Raw genomic sequence first — 10,306 nt, 5'->3', positions numbered from 1 at the left:
AGAAAATTTTGGTGATTTTTGCAATTCAGATCTGAAATCAGTGTTAAATGGTGGAAACAGTTATGATTATCCCTTTATACTTCCTACTAATCATGTTTAAAACTAGTTTAAGCCAAATGCAAGTGTGATTAGCAAGTTGGAAGGTGTTTGTGCAAAAATGATATTTCACCCCCATGCATGGAGTAGCACGTGAACAGTGCATATTTCTGGTCCAATTCCTCTTAAACAAAGCCCATGCACACAATTGAAGTGATATTTTATGCTCATGACCAAGCAAAATGATGTTATGCAATTTTCTTCAAAAATATTCATGAATAAGCCAAAGACCATGCAAATGAAATTCATGTCATGGAATGGTATGCTTGGAAAGTACATGTTATAAGGATCAAAATGCAAAAAGAACCACTCATTTTGGAGCTTTGGTTAAAAAGTTATGTCCATTTGAACTTTGAAACACACTTTGCCATGATTGGACCATATCTCCTCAACCACACATGAGAAATTCACGATCTTGGACTTTTTGGAAATCGGAGAGAAAGATCTTAAACTTTCATGTTGGACAAAATTTCATTTGAAGCTTTCTTTATGATGTAATCTTGAGTTGAAGTTGGTCCAAAACCTTGCCATTTTTGGAAAGTTCAAATTACAGGTCACCTGCTATTTTGGGAAAGTCTTGATCTGACTTCAAATTCTTCAACGTTGATACTTGAAATGTCAAATGAGACTTGTTTGGACATGAATGAAACATCTCTAACCACTTCCCACCTCCAAATCCACAGTTGACTTTGCAGTTGACTTCTGTTGACTTTTGTGGGCCTCAGATGATTTGCACATGGACTGATGAGTTCTGGGCCTTCAACACTTGGCCAAATTGCTTCAAAATGATCCTTGCATCATATGAACTCAATGGAACCACCCTAGGGCTTTGATCTCATGGAAAATGCTCTTGTTGCCTTGCACAATTGAACCTCCTGACCAGTCTTGCCTGATGAGATGTATCATGCTATGCAATGTGAATGCAATGTTATTGACCTAAAACTGAAATGTATATACAAATGGGAGGTGCAAATTTGAGGTGCTACACTTAGCACCACCAATCACAGAATTAGAGCGTTTCTTATATTTAAGACGACGAATACTAGAGTACCAACGAAGGTACAATATTCCCGATATCTTCTTTCCTACTACTGAACCAATTGAAAAACCAACCATGGCTGCAGTGGGACCACATAATCGTCCTCTTAAGTTCTACGCTACCCCGTCCCAACAAGAACCTCACAACAACATCGCTGCCCCTGCTATCGATGGAAACGATTTCGAGTTGAAACCCTCATTATTATCAGTTGTCCAACAACATCAATTTGCTGGAAATCCTACGGATGAGCCTAATGAACATTTGACCAAGTTTGTGCAGTACACAGACACTATGAAGGCGAATGATGTATCTCAAGATGCGATAAGACTACGCCTTTTTACTTTATCTCTAAGAGACAGAGCTTGGGCTTGGTTGCAATCCTTGCCATCCAACTCAGTCACTACATGGGAAGAACTGAAGAACGTTTTCTTAGCCCGATATTTTCCGCCAAGCAAAACTGCTATGCTGAGAGCTCAAATTAATGGATTTCGACAAAAATATGCGGAATCTCTCTACGACGCATGGGAGAGATGCAAAGACATGATGAGGATATGTCCACATCACGGTCTCGAAGATTGGGTGATCATTCACACATTTTACAATGGGCTTCTGTATAACACAAGACTAATAGTAGACGTTGCCGCGGGCGGTTCACTTATGGACAAGCCATACAACGAAGCCTATCAACTCATTAAAACCATGGCCCAAAACCATTGCCAATGGGGAGGTGAAAGAACTCCAGTAGAAAAGTCCCAAACAAAAAGTGGAATGTACGAAATCAGTAGCCTTGACCACGTCCACGCAAAGGTAGATGCCCTTGTTCAAAAGTTAGACAACTTAACCATACCACCCGCAACCACCATGGTTGTCGTGACTCCAAACTGCGAGTTATGTGGAATTCCTGGACACACTGTACCAGAATGTCAGATATTAGCAGGAGTCCCCACTAATCAAGTAAATTATGCACAAGGAAATCCTTATTCGAATACCTACAACCCAGGTTGGAAAAACCATCCCAACTTTTCGTACAAGAACAACAACCCCTTGTATGCACCTGGCCAAGCACCCGATGTTCCACCTGGATATCAAAAGCCAACTACTAATGCTCCTAACATTCCTAGGAAGTCCAACCTTGAACTAATGATGGAAAGCTTCATAGCTACCCAAGCTTAAACAAACAAAGACTTCTTGAACCAAAACATACATACTAGTGAGCAACTTCAACAATTAGCGAGCAAAGTAGACGCCTTAGCCACCCCCAACAAAATGCTTGAAACACATATTTCATAAGTGGCTCAACAACAAGCATCTACTGCTGCTCCCGCTGGCACATTTCCTGGACAGCCATAACCTAATCCAAAAGGACATGCAAATTCCGTTATATTGAGAAGTGGAAAAGATATAGACGGACCCGTAGATCCAAGAGTCCAAAATCCTGCATTGTACCAAAAACCTGACAAAACAACAATTGAGAAGTGTAAGACCCTAATTTTTACCCCAAGATCCCTCATGGCATCATAACATTGCATATTTGAACTTATTTAGTGTCCTCAATCATCAATTCATCAAGATATGAAGTTTGGACTTGAGAAGTTGATCAGTCAATTCATCTGACTATTTCGAAATACACTGAGACCTAACTTTTTATGTGTTTGTCAAATGGAGATGACCCCAAGAGAAAATATGGTCTTAAGAACCATATGAACAAGTTTCATGTTCATCAAGAATTTATTTGAAGCTTGGAAGGTCATCATCCATTTCAAGACATTATAGGTCATTTTGATTGAAACCCTAATTTTGGGCCAACTCCCCAAGGACATAACTCCTTCATTTTTCATGATTTTGAGGTGGGATCAAATGAATTGGAAAGCTTAAGATGTCTATTTCAAATGTTATATTGAGAAAAATTTCAAAATCCCAAAAGAAATACATGTGATAATGCAAAACATTATAGGTCACTTTGGACCAAAGACATTGAAATGTGAAAAAGTCCAACTTCAAGCACCCATAACTTCTTCATCAAAAATCTAATGATGCAAAATTTAAGTCCAAATTTATTGCCTTGAAAACATCTACAACTGTGATATTGAAGATTTTCTCATTTGGAGCTTGCATCATTGAAACATAAGGGCTTGAACTTTGGTCATTTTTGAAATTCTCACATGTACATGTTTTGCACCCTACACTTCATGACCACTTTTCATCAATTTCCAAGTTTCAAATGAAGTTTTGATCAACATAACAAATGATCCTCATGCAAAAAGCTTTCCAACCATTACTTATAAGGTTGTGTTTCAAGTATGGACATGGCATTTTCGAAGACATGAACATATTGGTACATTTTTGAAAATCATTTAAATTTGCATTGCATGAGCCAATACTACACCATCTGCATGTCCAATTTGCATATGCTGATGATTAGCTGCCAAATCCAAGTGGAATTGGGCCCTCCATGCGCCTGTACAAGCCCATGCGTGGAGGCCCTTTCCATTCATGCAATGAAATGTTCATGCATATCAGCTGCTTTCTTCTATAAATACAATGATCATGCCTCTCATTTCAGCAACCTAAAGGCGCCCTAAATGCTGCACGACTAATCCCTCAACCACACTCAAAAGGAACTCACCATTTTCATTCATAATTTTCAGATCTAAAATTCAATTTCATCAATTAATTTTCAGATCTAAAGTTCCTTAGCCTTCTTCATTTTGATCCAAAGAACAAACTGCAAGCATCCATAGCAAGAAATTGTGCTCTCAAACTCTGCAAATCAGAGGTTTACTTAAGTTTTTTATTTTCTTCGAATCAACTCATATTTTGCTTGTTTCTTGTTGTTGTTGTGTGATCTGAAGTCCTCTCCATAGATGCAGTTGATTTGAGCCTTGAATTTTCAAAATCCAATAAGTTCAGTTGAACACCACAGAAATTCAACCTCTGGTTTCTCTTAATGTAGAAACCTAGAGTGGATTTGGTTGGCACAGGGGTGATGTACATCACCCCAGCTTTCGATTGGTACCTAGATCGTGGCATTTAATGAACATTTATTTCTCTGCAAATTTGAGCTTCGCCGGAAGCTGGCCGGAGAAGACGGTGGCGCAGGTCACCGTCCAATCTCCAGATTCAATCTGGACTGTGCGTGTGTGTTTCCAGATCAGATCCCATCCACTCATTGTTATGACTTTTCCATAGGCCATGTGTTATTCAGTTGACTAATGTGTATGGTGAGCGCGCGCCTCCTGGCCACGTGATTATCCACGTCAATTAATGAGATCACATTAGACGTTCCACATTTTTTTCAGCATTTTAATTTCTGATTTTAATTTCCTTTTATTTCTTTTAATTCCATTTCATTTTAAAAATTCATATCTCCTTCATTATTGGTCCAAAATATGTGAGACCAATTTCATTTTTCTTCTTTTAATTTCTAGTTTTTAAAAATGATTTTTTTTTATTTTATCATTTGATATTTTTTAGGAATTTTCTCTTTTCTTGTTATTTTTAATTCATTTAAAATAGTTTTTGATATTCAAAAAATACAAAAATATTTTTCCAACCTTTTTGAATGATGATAAATCTATGAAAAATATTCTCATCAATTTATTAATTGATTTGAGATTTATTTGAGATTTTAATTCAATTAGGTTATTTTTATGCATTTTTAATTGATTAAAAATAGTTTATGACTTCTAAAAATGCTGAAATTTTTTGTCAAACTTTGTTTGACCTTGTTGAACTTACGATAATTCACTTGGACTTTTCAAAGTTGATTTGAAGTGAGTTTGAAGTTTGACCTTTCTTTATTATTTTAATTCAAGTTTTATTTTAATATTGAAAAATACCAAAAATATTTTGTTTATTTCTTGACTTCTAATCTTCATCTTACTTCTGTTTACCATTGTTTGACCTTGATCTTCTCTATCTTTGGTCAATGCTTGTTGATTATTTCATTCCATTTCCATTAATGTACTTTAATATTCATCTTCATCTTCTTATTCTTCTTATTCTTTTTTCTTCTTCTTTTTCTTTTTTGATCAATGAGTTAAAGATTGGTGGTTAGCCTTGATACATGGGAGGCTTAACCTTCCTTGATTCAAATCTAATTCATCTTGATCATGGATCAAGTGAATGGTTTTTCATTAAGGATAAGTTGCTTCCTAATCAAGCAAAGAACCTAAATCAATACAATATCATTTCTCATCTTCTCTTTGGCATGGCAAGTTGTAGGAGCTTGATTCACTAATGAAGATCTCTAACTTATGTTGTTGCCTACATTATTATTGACCGGCCTCAGATAGTTGTGACTTCTACATAAGTCCAATTACGATTGCTTAACATAGCGCTAAATTGCCTTATGGGACACTAACTCTAACACTAACCATTAACCATTAACATTTAATTCTTGCACTTTACATTTATGCAATTTACTATTCTTGTACATATTATTCATTTGCTTTTGCCCTTTGCTCATTTGAGCACATGTTTATGTTAATGCAATTTTCCTTTTGCTCACTTGAGCACATAATTGTGAATATATTATTGTGCTTGTGTTTTGTTTTGATTGTTGTGGACCAAATGCAAAAATGGACAAATGGACTTAGTTTCTAGGACATTCCCTATGCAAAAATGCAGTAAAAATGCCTCAATGTTGAAGATGGATTAGAAGGACCAAATCTCTAAACTAACTCTTGTCCATTCTTGATTTACTTCATGGAACTCTTTGATGTGTGTGCTTTTGTGCCAGGGAATCATATTTGAGCCAAATTGAAGAACCATCGCCATATGCTTCAAAAGTGAGAGATCTAAGAGCCATTGAAAGATTCCTAAGAGCTTTGTTTGCTTGATTGATTGCTTGAGTATATACTTATTTGCTTGCTTATTACAAAGGATGGGGGCTACTTGGATCATCAATATGATCTCAAGAGCGGAACTCCATTTGTGGTCTTGTTTCTTATCCTCCACCTCTTGTATGATTAGGACTTTAGCCATTCTTCTTCTTTCCTCCACTCTAACCCAAGCCAAAACTTTTGTGCAAACATTAACACTTTTTTTCAAACATTAGAAACCTAAGCATTATGCTTTTGATTTTCAAACTTTCTTTTCATAACACTTATTTTGAATTGGATCTTTAAGTCAACTTCGACCATATTTTGTAAATACTTTTCATTGATAAATATAACCCATTCAAATGCTTTTGTGGTTTCAATGGCCACTTTCTTATCAAAAACTTTTCATAACCTTTAGCTATTAGGTTTGAGTTATCCTTGAGATAGATATAATACTCACCTATATCTTTAGTGATGGACAATGAGTCTTCCATGCTTATTATAGGGTTAACCCCTCACTAGCATGTTGAAGCTATCCTCACATGGTCGATTTGTGGTTTTAGGTTGAGTTTTCTCCCTTGGATAACAAAAGACCTTAAGGATTTTGGACCAATCAATTCACCCACTTGTTTTGAGATTTTTACCCCGAACTATGAGGTTTTAATCCTAATCTTTTTTAAGATGGTACGTAGGCAATGGGTTTATCCATCCAAACACAAATTGTAAATAACTTGTACATTCTTCTCTCATCTCTTCAATCATGTTTGTACAAACAAATTTTTTCACAAAATACCAACCTTACAACAAATGTGAAAAGGGCTCCCTAGGAGTACCTAGGATGTTTTGGGTGCTTAAAAGATTCCCATTGCATAACCAACCCCCTTACCCCAATCTATGACATTTTTACTAGTTTTTGATTCGATAAAACTATTAGGTTTTTGTTCTCTTTCTAACCATTCCTTTGGATAAATAGAAGTGCGATGGCGACTCGACTTGTATGGTTTACTTTTGATTTAGTCAATAAATCTAAAGGTAACGAATACCCCACTACAAGAAGGTAAGTGAACCAAAGGAGAAGGAAGATAACACCCAAGAGGCCGAAGAGAAAGAAAAACCTTATGTGCCTCTACCACCTTATAAACCACCCATTCCGTATCCTCAAAGACTCGCAAATTCTAAATCTGCAGGGCAATTTAAGAAATTTGTTGAACTTCTGAAGCAAATGAATATTACAATTCCCTTTACATAAGCCATCACACAAATGTCCTCATATGCCAAGTTTCTTAAAGAGATCCTATCCAATAAGAAAAAGATCGAGGATAACGAAACAGTTACACTTACTGCTGAGTGTAGCGCAATAATCCAAAACAACATGCCTCCCAAACTAAAAGACCCAGGTAGTTTCTCCATACCCTGTGTCATTGGAAAGTTCGTCATAGACAAAGCTCTATGCGGCTTTGGATCCAGCATTAGTGCAATGCCCTTATCCATCTGTAAAAGGCTCAACATGGGAGAACTAAGACCAACCAAGATGTCTGTTCAACTAGCTGACTGCTCAATCAAATATCTTGTTGGTATTCTAGAGAATGTCCCAGTACGTGTAGGACAATTCTACATTCCTACAGGCTTCATAATCATGTTCATCAAAGAAGATGCCAATACACCTATTATATTAGGAAGGCCATTCTTAGCTACCACCGAAGCCATAATAGACATGAAAAGAGGTAAGCTAACATTCTAAGTTGGAGAAGAAAAAGTCGAATTCATCTTGACACAATTCTTACAAGCGCCAGCTATAGACGATACCTTTTATCTACTTGATGTCATAGACGAGTGTGTAAGAGAGATGGTGATGCAAGAAACCACATATTCTGATATAATGAAAATCCAAATCCCTCCAATCTTTGAAGATGATAATTGGCGTGAACCATACCAAAATGACAGTCTAAGCGAATGCTTAACACTTACACCCAACCACATGCCATGCCCGAAGAAACCAGACTTAGAATTAAAAGCACTACCAAAGAACCTAAGATACGAATTCCTAGACGTTGAACTCAAAAGACCAATAATAGTCAAGGCAGACTTAGGATAGATTGAAACTGAAAAGTTACTAGGTGTCTTAAGAAAATATCCAACTGCATTAGGCTACATCATCGCCGACCTAAAAGGAAAAAGTCCTTCTATCTGTATGCATCGCATTATGCTAGAGGAAAATTGTAAAACCTCTAGAAAACACCAGAGAAGGATCAACCCAATCTTAAGTACTGTAGTCAAGGATGAAGTAAAGAAGTTATTAGATGCAAGAATGGTATACCCGATCTCCGATAGTCAATGGGTTAGCCCCGTTCATGTAGTACCTAAGAAAGGGGGTGTTACAGTTGTTAATAACGAGAAGGGCAAATCTATAGCACAGAGAGTTGTGACCAGAAGTAGAATGTGCGTCGATTATAGGAAACTAAATAAAGCCACTCGAAAGGATCATTTTCCTCTGCCTTTCAATGATCAAATGCTTGAACGATTGGCTAAGCATTCCCACTTCTGTTATCTAGACAGTTATTCAGGATTCTTTCAAATTCCTATCCATCCTGACGACCAAGAGAAAACAACCTTCACATGCCCTTATGGTACATTTGCTTATCGACGAATTCCATTTGGACTATGTAACGCTCCCACAATATTCCAAATATGCATGATGTCAATCTTCGCTGACTTTATAGACGACATTATGGAAGTCTTTATGGACGATTTTTCTGTCTGTGGGCAGAGCTTCGAAGGATGTCTATCAAACCTTGAAATGGTACTTGAAAGGTGCACAAAGGTGAATCTCGTACTGAACTGGGAGAAATGCCATTTTATGGTGCAACAAGGAATCGTGTTAGGACACATAGTATCTGATAAAGGAATTGAAGTAGTCAAAGCTAAGATCGAAATTATAGAGAATCTTCAACCTCCAAAAACCGTATGAGAAATACGAAGCTTTTTAGGACACACCGGTTTCTACCGACGCTTTATCAAAGATTTCTCGAAAATTACCAAACCACTAACTGGTTTATTAATGAAAGACGCTGACTTTATCTTTGATGAGAAATGTTTAACAGTGTTTGAACAATTAAAAACATCTTTAATCACGACACCTATCATGCAACCACCTGACTGGAGATTACCATTCAAAATCATGTGTGATGCGAGTGACTATGCCGTAGGCATAGTGCTAGGACAAAGGAAGGATAAATAACTTCATGCGATCTACTACGCAAGTAGAACATTAGATCCTGCCCAAATGAACTACGCCACCATTGAAAAGGAACTCCTAGCCGTTGGGTTCGCTTTAGACAAATTCCGTTCTTACTTAGTAGGAGCGAAAATCATCATCTATACTGATCACAATCCTCTTAGATACTTATTAAGTAAAAAAGATGCCAAACCAAGACTCTTAAGATGGATCCTACTCTTACAAGAATTTGACTTAGAAATAAAAGATAAGAAGGGTACTGAGAACATAGTAGCAGACCACTTATCACGAATCAAAGGGAATAAGCCTGAACAAATTCCAATCAATGATGATTTCCCTTACGAACGACTTATAGCCCAAATGGAAAGCGACATGTCTGAGCTAACCTTAAATGATACCGAAATAGAAGAATCCGTGGAAGAAATTCATACGAATATAACTCTGCCATAATATGTTGATTTTGTCAACTACCTAGCTGTTGGAGCACTTCCACCGGACCTATCATACCAACAAAAGAAGAAATTCTTTCATGATCTAAAATAGTACTACTGGGATGAACCTCTTCTTTTCAAGAGAGGTACCGACAGTATTTTCCATCGATGTGTTCCTGAGGATGAAATAGACGATATCATCTCTCATTGCCATTCCGCTCCCTATGGTGGGCACGCGAGCACTTCAAAAACTTGTGCTAAGATCTTACAATCTAGCCTCTTTTGGCCTACGCTATGGAAAGATGTCCATAATGTGGTTATAAATTGCGAACGATGCCAACACACTGACAACGTTTCAAGACGCGAAGAAATGCCACAAACAAGCATCTTAGAAGTGGAAGTTTTTGATGTGTGGGGGATTGACTTCATGGGACCATTCCCGTCTTCTTTTGGTAATAAGTACATACCCGTAGTTATCGATTACATTTCAAAATGGATCGAGGCTGTAGCTTCTCTGACAAATGACACACGAGTAGTGATTAAGTTGTTCACGAACATAATCTTTCCTAGATTCGGGGTGCCAAAACTAGTAGTTAGTGACGGTGGCTCCGATTTCATATCAAATATCTTTGGTAAACTTCTTCTGAAGTATGGAGTTCGACGTCGTGTAGCAACACCTTAT

General features: G+C 37.1%; 1 non-coding gene across 1 annotated transcript; it reads right to left on the bottom strand.

The window, feature by feature from the left end:
• Positions 1-1,597: 1,597 nt before the first annotated feature.
• LOC127108634 (small nucleolar RNA R71) lies at positions 1,598-1,704 on the bottom strand. The gene has a single exon (XR_007796160.1). It is a non-coding gene; the product is annotated as a small nucleolar RNA R71 (small nucleolar RNA).
• Positions 1,705-10,306: the final 8,602 nt, after the last annotated feature.

The sequence above is a fragment of the Lathyrus oleraceus genome, chromosome 7 (assembly GCF_024323335.1).
Source record: "Lathyrus oleraceus cultivar Zhongwan6 chromosome 7, CAAS_Psat_ZW6_1.0, whole genome shotgun sequence".
Classification (NCBI taxonomy): Eukaryota; Viridiplantae; Streptophyta; class Magnoliopsida; order Fabales; family Fabaceae; genus Lathyrus; species Lathyrus oleraceus.
Note: the sequence above shows the minus strand (reverse complement) of the source record. Positions and strands in the feature narration are given on the sequence as shown.